Source organism: Panthera pardus, unplaced genomic scaffold (assembly GCF_024362965.1).
Source record: "Panthera pardus isolate Hobbes unplaced genomic scaffold, ASM2436296v1 HiC_scaffold_13, whole genome shotgun sequence".
Lineage (NCBI taxonomy): Eukaryota > Metazoa > Chordata > Mammalia > Carnivora > Felidae > Panthera > Panthera pardus.
This window is the reverse complement of record NW_026526688.1, coordinates 70,555,264-70,571,230: the sequence shown is the minus strand read 5'-3', so window position 1 is coordinate 70,571,230 and position 15,967 is coordinate 70,555,264. Positions and strand designations below refer to the sequence as shown.

Below are 15,967 nucleotides of genomic sequence, written 5' to 3'. Positions count from 1 at the left end.
CAGGACACCGTGAGCAATGACATAAATCATAGATATTTGGCTTGCCCATTTCACATTACTGATCTTGGTCATTACCTTTCTTGTATTTAATTATAAGTTGTTTTTCTTTCCTCTTTGCAACAGTTCGACAAAACCTGTATATTCGTATTTTTTATCTTTGCCATCTCATTCTTTTCAAAGGGTCTTTCTTTATGTTGGCAACATAGTTGAATGTTTTCTGTCTTTTTGATATTTCATCTCAGGTATGTGGCTTTTCAATTTTGAATGTGATGGTCATGATAAGCTTCATTTCTCAGTTCTTAATTCTAAAAATCAGTCACGTTAAAACGTCACCTGTGGGGGCAACTGGGTGGTTCAGTCGGTTAAGCGTCCGACTTCGGCTCAGGTCGTGATCTTGCGGTTCGTGAGTTCGAGCCCTGTGTTGGGCTCTGTGCTGACAGCTCAGAGCCTGGAGCCTGCTTCAGATTCTGTGTCTCCCTCTCTTTCTGCCCCTAACCCACTCTCATTCTGTCTCTGTCTCTCTCAAAAATAAATAAGCATTAAAATAAATTTTAAAAAACTTCCCCTGTGTTTTAACAAATGCATCACTAATGATCAGATATGAGTACTCAGTGGAAAAAATATTAAATACATCTAACAGAAGAAGAAAGCTTAGAGATTTAGGGGTTTCATTTTTTGCGGTCAACTTTTCCTTGTTGATAATGGAGGTAATCTCTAGCCTCAGAAAATGAGAGTACACTGAAGAAGTCATACATTACTGGTAGGTTGAAAGTACAGTTTACTAAATAACTTCTTTTTTTTTTTTCTTGATGAAAATCAAGAAGATTGATTTGTACACTTACTGATGATAGAGGTTCTAGTGAGATTGCTAGTCTCATGTGATTCAGCAGAAGAGTTTAATACCTCTTCCTTAAAAAGTATCTGTGGTTGATTCTCATTATTCACAGTAGTTATGTCCTAGGAAATTGCTGTGAATCCCAAATTAGGGAATACTGAACCGTTGCTCCTAAGGAAATACAGAGTTAGTTTCTTCGGTCACAATGTTTCCATCAACCTGATTGAGACATAACCTTTTTATGTGTATTTCTGTTTCAGATACCTTATTTAATACATATTGTTGATCCACTGACATTGAATACATGTCTGAACAGTTTATCTAACACATCCAATTTCTCAGTAAGGCACATTACAGACCTCTTATGCTTAGGAACATTTGACAGTTGGGACCTGCCCTGGGACCAGGTTCAGCATTATGCTTGGGCATTAAAATTTTTTTTTTTTAATGTTTATTTACTTTTGAGAGAGAGACAGAGCACACACAGGGGAAGGAAGGAGAAAGAGGAAGACACAGAATCCAAAGCAGGCTCCAGCACAGAGCCTGATGAGGGGCTTGAACTCACGAACTGCGAAGTCATGACCTGAACCGAAGCCAGACGCTTAACCGACTGAGCCACCCAGGCGCCCCTATGCTTGGCATTTTAAACAGCAAAATCACCAACAGAACACATAAAAATGGAGAAAACTTGGTAGTAAATAACCTGTAAACAGGGTACTTTTTATAGTCTGAGAGCTAACAAGAAGGCAGAATGTTGCCCTGTTGGGCTCCAGCCGGCCAGTATGTGTATTGAGCAAGTGCCCTGCCCATTGGTGCTTTACTGCAGCAATGCTGCCAGGATTGATTTGGGGGTTGCAAATAATTTTAGCGAGCAGTTAAATTTGCAAATGCAAAATCCACACATAGTGAAAATTGACTGTATTTGTTTGATTTGAGCCAGTTTTGCAATTCACATAGCTTTTCTATTATTATTATTTTTTTTTTTTAGGAGTAGTCTGATAGAATTTAAAGAATTCCACCTTGCTTTGAAATGCTTGTAATTACCCATGTTGATAAGTCACCTTGGATTTGAAAGGATAAGAAACCGACACTACTTTAAACTCTGTGGAGGAAATTGAAGGGAAAAGAAAATGCTGATTTCCACCAGTTCAAGTTCATGATGGCACAGCTGAAGGACAAAACATTTTATTTTGTTTTTTCTTTAATGAATGTCCCCTAAATGAGAAAGGTCTAAAACACCAAAGGGCATGAAGCTCCTTTGAGGTGTTTAAGCGATAATATTTGTGTTGTATTGTCCTAGATTTTTTCTACTTGTGGTTTGCCAGTCTTTGCACTGGGAAGGCTCAAGTAGGAAGGTCCAAGAGCCAAAGAAGACAGAAAAATGAGAAGTGCAGATGGCTGTTGTGTGTATCTGTGCATTGGGATGAGTATAGGCTTCACAGGGGTTTAACAGAATCCACGTACCATTCTGCCTCCTATAAAGGATTTTTCTAAGCCCTGAGGAGGTTGTGGTGAGGAAGACGGAAAGGTGTACATGCTCATGGAACTGACATTAGAATGGGTTGAGTGATAATAAACCGGTCAACAAACAGAAAAGAGGCAATTACAAACTGGGCTGCATGCTTTAAAAGAACTCATTAGGCACATGTGGTGGAGGAACTAGATGAAGGCATGTGTTAAGTGCGCTCTTGGGAAAGGTGAGACCTGAGCAGAAGCCAGGCAGACCAGAATCAGCCTGACAGATGAATAAGGGTAGGCAAGCATTTAATTTGCCCATCTGCTGATCTGTCCTCATTACCTTCGCCAAAACATGAAATTCTTTGGTTGAAGAAAAGAGCTACTTAAAGAACACATAATACCAGAAGGATTGCCATTTTCTAAAAATTTGGGTTCTTTTTTCCCAGTTCTTTTGTCTAACGGACAAAAACGGCCATCTACGTAAGTATGAATTGAGTATTTTCATGTGCTTTAAAATGGTAGCAGGCAAACAGTGAAGTTATTGCTTTGGGTCCACTAGGCCTTCTATGGAAGCTGCGATCCTCACTGTAATCCCCAAGGTGCACTACTGTTTTTATTTCTAGGTAATTAAGGTGGTATCATATACTTCAGTGTTTGTTTATGCTGCCAGGTCCAATGTATGTCTATGGAGTGAACTCTGCTTTCCTTGTGAAAAACAAAACAAAACAAAACAAACAAACAAAAAACACTCTGCTTTTCTTTTCTCCTTATCTGGGTGATAGTAGACTTGGAGTTATATGCCATTCAAAGGACTAGAATCCAACCTAAGAACAGTCCCCTTGAATCTTCTCTTATATGCCTCGTTACGATATTTATGTTTTCTGAATGGCTTGAGAACAGGGTTTCCTTGGGGGGAAACTGTCAAAACTCAATAACTTGGTAAAATTGAAAGATGAAGTGTCTTTGTTTTGTTACTAGAAACATGGTAAGTGAAATGAAATGTAATGATAAAATATCAGGACCTCAGAACCCCAGGATAGATGCCATACTAAATAGTAAAGGCAATAAATTGTCAGTCTTTGGGGAATGCTTTCTAGGGAGAAAGATTTCAGGATCTCTCTGGATAGTCTATTTAATCAAAAAATAACTCTTCTTGTCAAGAAGTTTTGCATTATGTCTAACTGAATTTGTCCTACTGTAATTTAAATATCATTTCTTTCATTCAAGCCTTGAGAAAAAAGCGACAAAATTCTCTGCTTTCTCAGCATGATAGGACTCCATATACTTAAAGGCAATAAATAAACCATTCATCTATTTTCTAAGTAAGGGACTCAACCCAGGCTTCTCACAGCACATGAGTTCATTCTCTGGTTTATTTTTTCTCATCACGTATGACCTCATTTCTATTTTGTTTTATAAAAAAAATAAAAAGGAATTGAGGACCACTAGGGTGTAATAGTATTAGTTTCTAGGTAGTTTTGATGATGATTGGAGGCATATATTCAAGATAACATATCATTTAATATTGAATACATTCTAATATTACATTTAGTTTTGAAATATCTACATCATATTGAAGATACTCATTGAATATGTAGGTTAGGATCTTCCTGATCTTTTTTTATTTGTTTTTTTTTTTTTATTTTTTACTGTATTATTCTCGTGTTTGGTTAAGAATCCTAACTCTACTACTTGTTAGCTACCTAGTATTAGACAAACTAAGTAGCTTCTCTTGGCTTTAATTACATTATTTATGAAATATGACACAATAATATTGTCTCTGTAAAAATATTTAATGACATACCAGAGATGTAGAAAGTGCTCAACAAATGCAAATTTTCTTCCTGAGTACACTTAATTTTTATATGTATTATTTAAAGTGAATACACTTACTTGTAGTGAAATACGATGTTTGTTCAACTTCAGTTTTAATGAAAATGTCTGATGATGTGACCATGCTACTTCTATTTCAGTTTCATACTTTAGTAGTGACAGTACTTCCTTCAAACATAAATTATATAATGGAAATCAGATTTATGGAGTTTGGTTTTCTTTTCACAAATTCACTCTGCAATCTGTTCAGGACATACTCTTCTAAAAAGGCTTTGAGCTGCATATCTTGTTATCCCCTCCATAATACCAAATATTGAAATTAGGATGATGTTATCTATAGTCGATATGCTCTCTGTAGTTTGGTAGGGATTTTCACTTTTGAGATAGGACTGATTTTTCTCCAAAATATTGAGTAGTCATTGTTTTTTGAGTAGTCAGAAACATGTTATCATACTCTCATAAAAATACATTAAGTTTCAATTTTAATTTTTCATTTCTGTTTATTTTCACTTTGGATTTCTATATTTATATTATACAACTAGTGATACAAATTAAAAGCTGCTTCTTTTTACAATTATAATTTACAACTGTATTAATTATGCTTTGCTTCATTTCCTTTCACTAGTCAATGGGAAGATGTTTCTTGCCTATTCCTTTTATATTATCTCATCCAGATAAAGGTGAAAGTCTGTAATACTTGGGTCTCGTCAGCAAGTTTCTGTTACATGGCTGAAAATTGTGCCTTTCCATAATCAGTAAGTACTTTCCAGGTATATTTCCTGGGACTCTGTGCCAGGCCCTTGGATGAAACAAACCCAGAGTCACCTTCTCCTGGCATGTTATAAATAGAGTAGGAAAAAAAAAAAAAGACAAGCACACTAAAGATTTGAAGATGGAATACTTATGCAAGTATATGTAGTACATGGATATAGAAAATGTAGAGATCACTGTGATTGGTGAAACTAGGAAATACCCTTGTATTTTGTATTAATGTGGAAATAGAAGAAAAGAGGTCATGGTCATAAGCTGTGACTCTTAAATTAATAAGGTGCTCAGAAACGTACCCAGCATGTAGAAGGAAATCAATGAAGAATGTGAGATGAGGTCCAAAGAATGGCTGTTTTCAACTGTGTGGGCACATACATAATCACACAGCAGGATTTGTCACATTAGTCTAGAAACGGAACTTGGGCCAGGCAGGCAAGCAGTTCAACTGAAGCAGAGTGCACGCTTGACTCTCAGCTGCACGATTATTTGGGGGAAGTAGGGCACTCGCAGTTCTTGAGAGTCTGGGGAGAAAGCTGAGATCAGAGCTATCTAACCAGAATGGAGACACAAGTACAGTTCTGATTAAAAGGAAATTTTACAGGAATCTGTGTGCAGGAACTGGATTTCAAAGAGCAGAGTTAGCAAAGCAGGCACCAGCAGAAGCAGAGTCATCTCGAAGACAGCATCTCCTCGTATCTGGAGAAAGCTGTTAAGTTTTGACTCTGGATTACAGAGTGGATGGAGGTGCCTGATCTTTGCTTTTATCATTCGCACTGGGAAATCACTTGTTACTGGTTTATCAGGTTTAACCTGCCTGGTTTAGAAAGTTCTCCCCTAACATTATGTACTCTTTTGATCATAAACTCTCTGCCCTGTTCAATATTCCCTTTCTTCCACAAATATTTTTAGTACCTGCTATGTGCCAGACACTGTGCTAAGGAGTAAGAAACTGCTATCAGGAGGTCTACAATCTAGGGGGGCACTTTATGAACCTCCAAGGACATTTTAAAGTTCCTGCACACTTCCTAATGGAGTGCCTTCAACTCCTCCAACTATTCAAGAGCTTGGTACCCCTTAGATATATATGATTGTTGTCAGTTATACCTCAATTAAATGTATTATTTTATTATTCTTTTATTTATTCTTTTATTATTAATATTTTATATTTTTATCATATTCTTTATTTTGTATTATATATGATATATATAAAAGATCTTAGATACATCCTTCAACAAAAACTCGAAATTCTCATGCACTGTGAAGCTTTTCTGGAATATTTTAGTCTTCCCTGTCCTAGTGTCCTCAGCACTTAAATCTCTTTGAGTTATTTCATGAAATTATAGACTCCTCAGAGCTGGAAGAGATTTAGTATCATTTATTTAGTTATTTTAAAATATGGAGAAATGAAGCCCCCAAATACAAGGTGATTTAGTTAAGGTTAACACAAATATTTACACAGATAGCAAAGATTTGTATCTGGACCTTCTGCCTCTTAATCAGTCAGGTGCCTGACAAAGTGCTGGGGTATGGAAGATACTCAGTGGATGATGGCTGTTATTCACTAGGGATGAGTCTTGTTGCTCACTAGATTATAGTTTCTTTAAGAATAGTGTGTGCTTTACACTTGCATTGTGTATCCCGGATTACCAGCACAGAACTGAGCCAGTTGTAGATTCCAAGCATATGTTTACTGATTAATTGTTAATACAAACCTCTTTCATATTGTCTTCATATGGGGGAAGTAGAAATCATGAAAGAGAACCACCGCATTAATGTCTTTGTCGTGAAAAATATTTATGGTTCCTGAGCCTTGCAGTTGAGTGAAGCACATGGGCCGGAGCTATTACTCTAGTAAGTTTGAATATTGATTGTTTATATTGCAAAGAACTGACCGTTGTGATCTGCAAATATTTTTCAAGCTACCATTAAGCAGCCACTCCTTAAATTGGAATTAGTGGTTATGGGAATGCCAAAAATCATTGCATCCCACAAATCAAAGGAAAATGGCTCCCTTTTTGTTAATAGATATTTAAGGCTCCAAGCTTTAAGTTCAACACACAAATTTAACTGCTTCGCAGTTAAGGAAATATAGTTCCAATGAAAAGTAGAATTAGAAGCTTGAAGCCCTATGTTATTAATGCTTTACTTGCTGAAAAATCTTCTTTAGTTGGTATACATCTGAATTTAAAGCAAATTACTATGCCTTATACTAAGGACTTAGGAAAGAGAATACCAAGCTTTGCTATATTCTATCATTGGGACACAGGGAGGTTAATTATTGCACCCTGGGGTGATACCTGGAGCAGGGTCAGTTTCAACAGATGAAGAAATGTGGTTATAATGGTGGGTCTTTCTCACCTGGGCAATGCATATATTAAATTAGTATCTAGAGATCCTTCCTTCTTACACATTCTGTAAAGGATCATATTTAGTTTTGAAGATTTCAGTGAGCCCAGTCCCTTCTAATGTTTGCAAGGTGCAGATCTATATAGAAGGCAAGGGTATAAAAATATAAAAATCACATAAACATCTCCATTCCCAAGGCACCTGGGTGGCTCAGTCAGTTGAGCGTCTGACTAGGGCTCAAGTCATGATTTCACAATTTAGGAGTTTAAATCCCATGTCGGGCTCTGTGCTGATAATATGGAGCCTGCTTTGGATTCTCTGTCTTCTTCTCTCATTGTCCCTCTTCCCCCCTCAAAAATAAATAAACATTAAAATGTTTTTTAAAAATAATCCACTATTAAATCAAGAAGGCCCTCTTGCTCCCCAGGGGGGGAAAATAAATAAGGAAAAAGATCTAAAAACTGATACATAATAAAAATGCTTTCTCCACATCTTTTTACAAAAACAACTCAATCTTTTTAACTTGTCTCCAAAGTAAAAATCTTCCTCCTCCCTCACATACTTCATGATCCCAGAGGACATATTAAGACGTCAGCACAGTTACCAGAAGGTAAGAGAGAGTACTTCTCACTATGCAGCTATATTTACTTTTCTTACTCTTGATCTCGGTTCCTGTCCCATCCCCTATTTCACCTTTTTTTTTTTAGGGGATGAGTAGGGTGAAGGAGTATAATCTTAGAAAAACAAAGAGCAACTTAATTTTACAAATTACCAGGGATTGATGCATTATGGCACCTGTCAAAAAGCCTCATATATCTTCCAGTTTTATACTTAGAAATGTCATTTTAGATGAAGGAATGCAGTAACAACTAGGAGAAAAAGTTAAACTCATGTCATTGTACCAAGAGATCTGGAGAATCATAGAAAAGAGACATACCATGGAAAATGTCTTAAAAATATTTAAAGCCTTTAAAAAATATTTTCTGACAGGGTGGCTTATCACAAGAAAAGTAATGTCGTCTGAGTCTCCTGGGAGGGTCAGAACAAAAACAATACCAATTCCTAGCTAGTATTTTTGTTTTGTTTTGTGTTTTTAGAAAATTTCTTTCAGTCCGTTCATTCACTCAGTTTTTTCATTGGATTCCGTTTAGTTAAAAACTCTATCTTATGAGTTGTTTTATTCCTGTATTACTGTTTTCTTTTTATTTTACTTCATTTTTGTTGGTACTGACAGCCTGCTGATGTCCACTATTAACACCGATATTATGAATGGCCTGCAAAGCCAATGTAGATGCGTATCTTTCTAATAAAGAAGAATAAGTAGAACTGAAAGCTCTTCCAATAATACTGCTAACAGCAGAAACCACCACAATAAAATGCCCATTTTCTTTTTTTTTATTAAAATTTTTTTTAATGTTTCTTTGCTTTTGACAGAGAGAGAGACAGAGCATGAGCAGGGAAGGGGCAGAGAGAGAGGGAGACAGAATCGGAAGCAGACTCCAGGCTCTGAGCTGTCAGCACAGAGCCCGACGCGGGCTCGAACTCGCAGGTGGCGAGATCATGACCTGTGGTAAAGTCAGAGCTCAACCCACTGAGCCACCCAGGCGCCCCAAATGCCCATTTTCTAAAACTGTTCTTTGTTTCATGTAACTGTAGACATGAAAATTCAGTGGAAAATTGATATTCATTCATTCATTCATCGTAAGATTGGCACAATCAGTTGTACGATTAGAGCAGAAGTCTTGTATACTCGTCCAATGATTCTCAAAGTGCTGTCTGAGGATCTTGGATTCTTGAGACCCTGTAAGAGGGTCCATGAAGGCTAAAGTATTTTTATCATAATGTCAAGATACTGTCTTTCTGCTTTGTATGCTTTGTCCTGATGGGGCAAGAACCTCCATTAGCATGAACTAAGGCAGTGTTGCCACACTGAACTGAGTAGCCATTGCATTCATCATTATTACACTCACACACACACAAAAAGGTTTGCTCAAGAATGTCTCTCATAAAGCGGCAAACACTGTTAAACCTGCCGAATCCCAGTTCATAAGTAGACCTCTTTTTGTATTCTGTGAAATTAAGTGAAAGGAACGTGTGAAGCACCTCGTTATGTGTTTCCTTGTTTCACGGGCCACCTCTTTACTTGCAACAGCAACTGACAAACTAGAGTTACTTAGATTTGGGAATTTCACCAGCAGTTTCTAGAGAAAAGCAAAGTAAGTCTGTCATTTTAAGGGAAAACAGCTGAACGGTTTTGAATGCCAATTGCAATATGTGAGCTTTGATGTAAGAAGCGGAATTTTGGAAAACTCCTGTCTGTCACTGTGAGTTTGTCACCCTCTCAATAAAAGCTTCTCAGGTAAGATTAATGGTAATATTGAAGATTGCAACACTTTGGTATTATATAATGAGATGTATCAACATTTGGGAGATTTGCTTAACTTATTGATTCAGTATTTTCCAAATGACCAATGCATAATATTACAGAACTGTGCGTGGGTAAAAGATCCAAAGCACAGTATAGACCAGTTGATTTTAATGGAACAGAGTACCAAAAGTTCATTTATATGGTTTTAGATTCCACATTACAATGAACCTTTAAGAAACTACCAGTTACTGGGGCTCCTGGGTGGCTCAGTCAGTTAAGTATCCGACTTCCGCTCAGGTCATGATCTCCCGGTTTGTGAGTTCGAGCCCCACGTCGGGCTCTGTGCCGACAGTTCAGAGCCTGGAGCCTGCTTCAGATTCTGTGTCTCTATCTCACTGAGTCTCTCCCCCACTCAACCCTGTGTATGTGTGTGTGTGTGTCTCTCTCTCAAAAAATAAATAAACATTTAAAAAAACAATAAAAAAAAGAAACTACCAGTTACCGACTTTTAGTGTGATTCCAACTGTGGATAACTGATCCACAGTTATCCCAAAAGACTGTCAAAATACTAGCCACTTTTAAACTAATAGATGTGTGAGGACAGATTTTCTTATTATATGCCCATTAAAGTAAAATAGAAGAATCCAGCTCTTTGTCTCTTTTTTTAACATTGACGATATTTGTAAAAATGGAAAGTAGTGCTACTCTTCCCATTCTTCTGTACAATATGGTTTTTCATAAAAGATATTATGAATGATAGTATGGGATGGGCTTAATATTGTTGTTTTTAAATGAATTGATAAGTGAATATTTTAAGATATTTCAATTTTAAATTATTCTTTTTTTGTTTAATGTTTATTTATTTTTGAGAGAGAGACAGAACACAAGCAGGGGCCGGACAGAGAGAGAGGGAGACACAGAATCCAAAGTAGACTCCAGGCTCTGAGCTGTCAGGACAAAGCCCGATGCGGGGCTTGAACTCACCAGCCATGAGATCATGACCTGAGATGAAGTCAGATGCTTCACCGACTAAGCCACTCAGGTGCACCAAAATTACAGTGTTAATTAATTTTTTTTAAAAAATTATCTATTTCGAGAGAGAGAAAGAGCACAAATGGGCAAGGGGCAGAGAGAGAGAGAGAGAGAGAGAGAGAGAGAGAGAGAGAGAATCCCAAGTAGGCTTTATGCTGTTAACACAGAGCCCCATGGGGGGGCTCCATCTCATGAACCCTGAGATCATGACCTGAGCCAAGATTAAGAGTCAGGTGCTTAACCAACTAAGCCACCTAGGCACCCCTAACTTAAAATACAGTATATCAGAGTAAGTATTACACATATAAACAGAGGCTCTTTGAGGGCCTTGATAAATTCTAAGAGCGTGAAAGAATGAGGATCCCAAAATATTCAAGAAGTGCTATCCGAGTCTGTGGAGATTTTCTACTGGTAGGACTTCAAAACTTGAATCGAAAACATGATAGAAATCAAAACTGTCAGAAGTTTCTGATCCTCTTTCAGATCCCACACAATTGATCCAAACAGAATTTTACTGGAAATTTTAACCCAGTGCTGAGTGAAGCTCAATGCGGTTTATCATGTTTCTTTTTCCTTCACTTTCAACAGGAAATAAAGTCTATCTTATGCTAATCATGAAAAAACCCCACAAAAAGACAAAGTAGAGGTGCCTGGGTGGCTCAATTGGTTAAGCCTCAGACTTCAGCTCAGGTCATGATTTCATAGTTTATGAGTTTGAGCCCCACATCAGGCTCTACACTGACAGTGCAGAACCTGCTTGGGATTCTCTCTCTCTGTCTCTCTCCCTCCCTTTTTTCTGCTCCATCCCTCTCTGTCTCTCAAAAATAAATAAATAAAAACTTTTTAAAATTAAATTAAATGATTTTAATATGAAATTTATTGTCAAATTGCTTTCCATACAACACCCAGTGCTCATCCCAACAGGTGCCCTCCTCAATGCCCATCACCCACCCTACCCTCCCTCCTACCCCCCATCAACCCTCAGTTTGTTCTCAGTTTTTAAGAGTCTCTTATGGTTTGGCTCCCTCCCTCTCTAACTTCTTTTTTTTTTTTTCCTTCCCCTCCGCCATGGTCTTCTGTTAAGTTTCTCAGGATCCACATAAGAGTGAAAACATATGGTATCTGTCTTTCTCTGACTGACTTATTTCACTTATCATAACACTCTCCAGTTCCATCCACGTTGCTACAAAAGGCCATATTTCATTCTTTCTCATTGCCAAGTAGTATTCCATTGTGTATATAAACCACAATTTCTTTATCCATTCATCAGTTGGTGGAAATTTAGGCTCTTTTTTTTTAAAAAAAAAGAAGATAAACAGAAAAATTCCTTTTATGTATTTTGTAAGAGATTTGTCAAATACAAGTAAAAATAAATCTATTTTTCTAAACAGTAGTCTTTTCACAAATATTTTAAGGTAAAAGTGTGCACATACACTTTTGTTTTTACAGTGATAGTTGTGGGATTAGATTAAAAGTGAGGGGAATTATGCACTTTTTTTTCTGTCCAGAAACAAACAAATCTATCTATCTATCTATATATCTATATCTGTGATTAGTCTGTACTGATCAGAAAGTTTTTGTTATTGAGGGGAAAAGTTACAATAGTCTATTAATGATTTTGGGACAATTAGATAATTATTTGGAAAAGATAACATAAGCTCCCTACTTCCTATATGTAGTTTAACTGCACATGGAAGTCTTTTCATAGTCTAGAGATGGAGGTAGTCTTTAGCATATATATAAAGAACATGAGGCATCAAGAAAAAGATTAGTAGATTTGATGACATAAAACTTAAAAAAAAAACTTTGTATTACTCATTTGAAAAATTAAAAGAAAAACAGACTGGGACAATGTTTTTAATACATGCAATTGACAAATGGTTCGTATCCATAGCATATAATGTCTGCAAAGAGCTCCTGCAAGTCAGCAAGTAAAAGGCAAACAACTCAATATAAGAAATGTTAAAGATCAGGAAATACAATAATGAGAAGAGATACATATATTCAGTCAACATATGGGGAATTTGTCAAAATGACAATATTATAAAGATTGGAGCCATTCCGAGTTGAGGGTGTTTCAAAGACTGTCATGCCGAGTTGGAATGATTTTAACTTGGTCAAATGTGTGTGTCTAACCTAGAAATTCCACATCCAGTAATTTATCCTTGGGATATTCACATCTGTGCTCAAAGATATAAGTAAAGGATGTTCATTGTCTTCAATGGTGAAAATTTGGAAACAAGTTAAATCGTTACCAGTCATGAATTAGTTTACGAAATGATAAGTCGATTTGACAAATTTTTGTAAGTCATGAAAATATATGTATTTTTATATACAAAGAGAAGAAATGTCATCATATGTCAAATATAGAGTACTGTGATTATTTTTATAAAAAATTGTGTGTGTGTGTGCATACAGTACTTGTCTATATGCATTTATAAAACGTCCTTGGAAGATACACACCAAACTATTGAAAATTGCTTTACATCAGTGATGTAGTTATAAGAGATTTTCACTTTCTTTTACTGTTTGATTTATCTCAAGTTCAATGTTAATTAAGTTGAACTTTCCTAGTGTGATTTCCCCTAGTTTCAGTTGTAAATTCTTTCATTATCGTCATACAGGAGAGTGGGGACGTGTCAACCAGCTTGCAGGGGCAGCTCTTCAATTATAAGACATTAATTACTTAAAAGGAGGGAGGAGCTCACAGACCTTTTACTCCTTAAAACTAAAAAGGCCTGGTGTGACCATAGTTTAAGGATTAATTTCTGGGACACCTGGGTGGGTCAGTCAGTTAAGCATCCAACTCTTGATTTTGGTTCCTGATCTCAAGGTTCGTGGAGTTCAGCCCCATGTCGGGGTCAGTGCTGACAGTGGGGAGCCTGCTTGGGATCCGCTCTCTCTCCCTCTCTCTCCCCCTTCCTTGCGTTCTCTCTCTCTCTCAAAATAAAATAAATTAAAAAAAAAAAAAAAGAATTGTCACTGGGTGTCATATGTAAGAGATGAATCACTGGGTTCTACTCCTGAAGCCAAGATGACACTGTGTGTTAACTAACTAAAATTTAAATTAAAAAAAAAAATAATAAAAAGAATGCATTTCTATCTCAAGTCAGTTATTTAAATTGTTTCCATCTTGTGTGCTGTTTGTGTTCTTGGAACTGAATTCAGTAGGACAACCATATTCAATGTGTTTAATTATAGTTGCTGCTAATGCATTCTTATTGTAAAATTTATGAAAAAATGTGAAGGAAAGAAAAAAAGACTATGAGCATAATACAAGGCAGTATGTGAATTACCAAATAATTATAGGCCGACAGGAGCTACAGTTTCAGAGATGCATGAATTAAACAAATGATAGCAAATCAATCTGACAGATTTTTGTACAGCCATGGAAATGTATATAGTGTTTTATGCAATGAAATTTCATGATATATTGAGTATAAAGTATTGATTATTTTTACAAAAATACTGTGTGTGTATAATACATTGTATGCAGCTTCAGAGAAAGAAAATATGGGATAATCTGGAATATGGACATTGAGGAGGAGGAAATTAAGCTGGGTCTGGGACAATAATTAGAATTTAGTTCAGAGGCAGATCTTGGAGGTCCTAGAATAGATTCTAGAAATAACTGAAAAAATTGTCAGCAACTCTCCCATTCACTTACGAAATATTTTCTGTTATTTTTGATGAATTAAAGAAAAGAGTTTGCTATAATGTCCCTGCTAATGTTGTTACCCTCTGAATTTTTAAATATTTTTGCCTTATGAATAAATGATTGAATAAAAGCTAAACTATTATCCAGGCAGGTAATTAGCATTTAAAGACACATTTTCCCCTTCATTTTATGCATTCTTTATTACCATATCAGCAATTCTTTAAAAGCTTGTTGTGAGTGAACTAAAAGAATTTTTTTTTCTTTGCATCTACTATCAGCTGTTAGCTTCTTTTTTCCTTGTGGAGGCACTGCCATGGATCTAGTTACCTTTGACCTTTGTTTTATGAATGAGGAGACTGAGGCCCAGGAAGGTTAATGCCGCATGCTGTAGAAGAACTGAGATTGGATCCATCATTCCCTCACCCCAGGCCCTATGGTGTTTTTACTGTGCCATGCTGCTTTCAAATATATCTGGTGTTTCCTTCTTTCCAATGTTTAATCGCTCTCTGAGGTTGTTATTTGTTCACGGAATTTATTTTGCTCTTTCACATCACTGAAGGAAGATTTTATCTTCAGTGCTTTGGAGCCTGAAAGAGTGGATATGTCTAAAAAATGTAAGTCTAACTGCTTACCAAGATCAATGAACCCTTGACTGCTTTCTCTAAATATTATTTATGGTAGATGTTTGAATTGTCTCCTTGACAGAAATACAAGAAATAACAATGTGAAAGGCAATGAATTTGTAAAAATCTACAGGATTCTTTTCAAAAAGTATCGTTCATCTTAATGCCTCAGCTTTGCTTGTGAGACCAGAATACAATTTTCTTTTGGCATTAGTCGTTTAATCTGAAAAACTAGGAAGATAATGCATTTGAATAAAAGGATAACTATGGGAGCAGACTAAATTTTCTACTGCAAATAATCTTATCCAGTGCAGTTGAAGAGTATGAGAAGCCAACTGTTATGGCATCTTGCTGACTGAACCTCAGTATTACTGATTCTTGAAAAGTTACCAAGTTCCCAGTGGTTCTGAAGCAGAAGGAAACAAAGAAATTTTAGAAGACAACGAAATGAAGGGAAGGGGAAAAACATCTTTAGATTACTTTCACTAGGGTCTACACATTATTGAGCATCAAATTATGGCCCAGCACACTGGGAATGGAGAACTCTGTCGTTCTAGTGAAGCTTTCCTGGATAAGTAACTCTATCCCTTTACATGTCACTTTTCTTAACTTGGACGCACTGTGTTGGTCCAGATGCCCAATGGCTCTATCATTCTGTAGGTAGATTATTTCACAGGCCATTTGGTGTTCCAAGGTGATATGAACCGTATGTTCCATTCATCCTATCTGCTGGAGGAAGAAGAAAGCATTAAAATAGTTTACGAGAAGAATGTCATGATACGATTCTGTTTCCTGTCCTCTTTATTTTAATTCTATATGATCGTCTTTGTCTGTTTTGTTTCTACCAGTTCTTCCACTGCCATCTCTATTTGTGAGTGTACCTGACACAGACACATGGCTCTAACAGTTGTGTTACTCCACACTTGTGTTTCCAGTTGTCACTCAAATTTGATGAGAACTTAACACATTTAAAAATATAACCCACTGCCAGATGATACCCTTAAGCCTGTATTTTCTTTCATGTGATTTGACCTGATTAAGATTGT

The 15,967-nt window shown here is 36.5% G+C and overlaps 1 protein-coding gene across 5 annotated transcripts in view; it reads left to right on the top strand.

Moving 5' to 3' along the window:
• GRIA2 (glutamate ionotropic receptor AMPA type subunit 2) overlaps positions 1-15,967 on the top strand; it is a 158,863-nt gene that overhangs the window by 22,617 nt on the left and 120,279 nt on the right. The gene's annotated exons all lie outside the window — the stretch shown is intronic.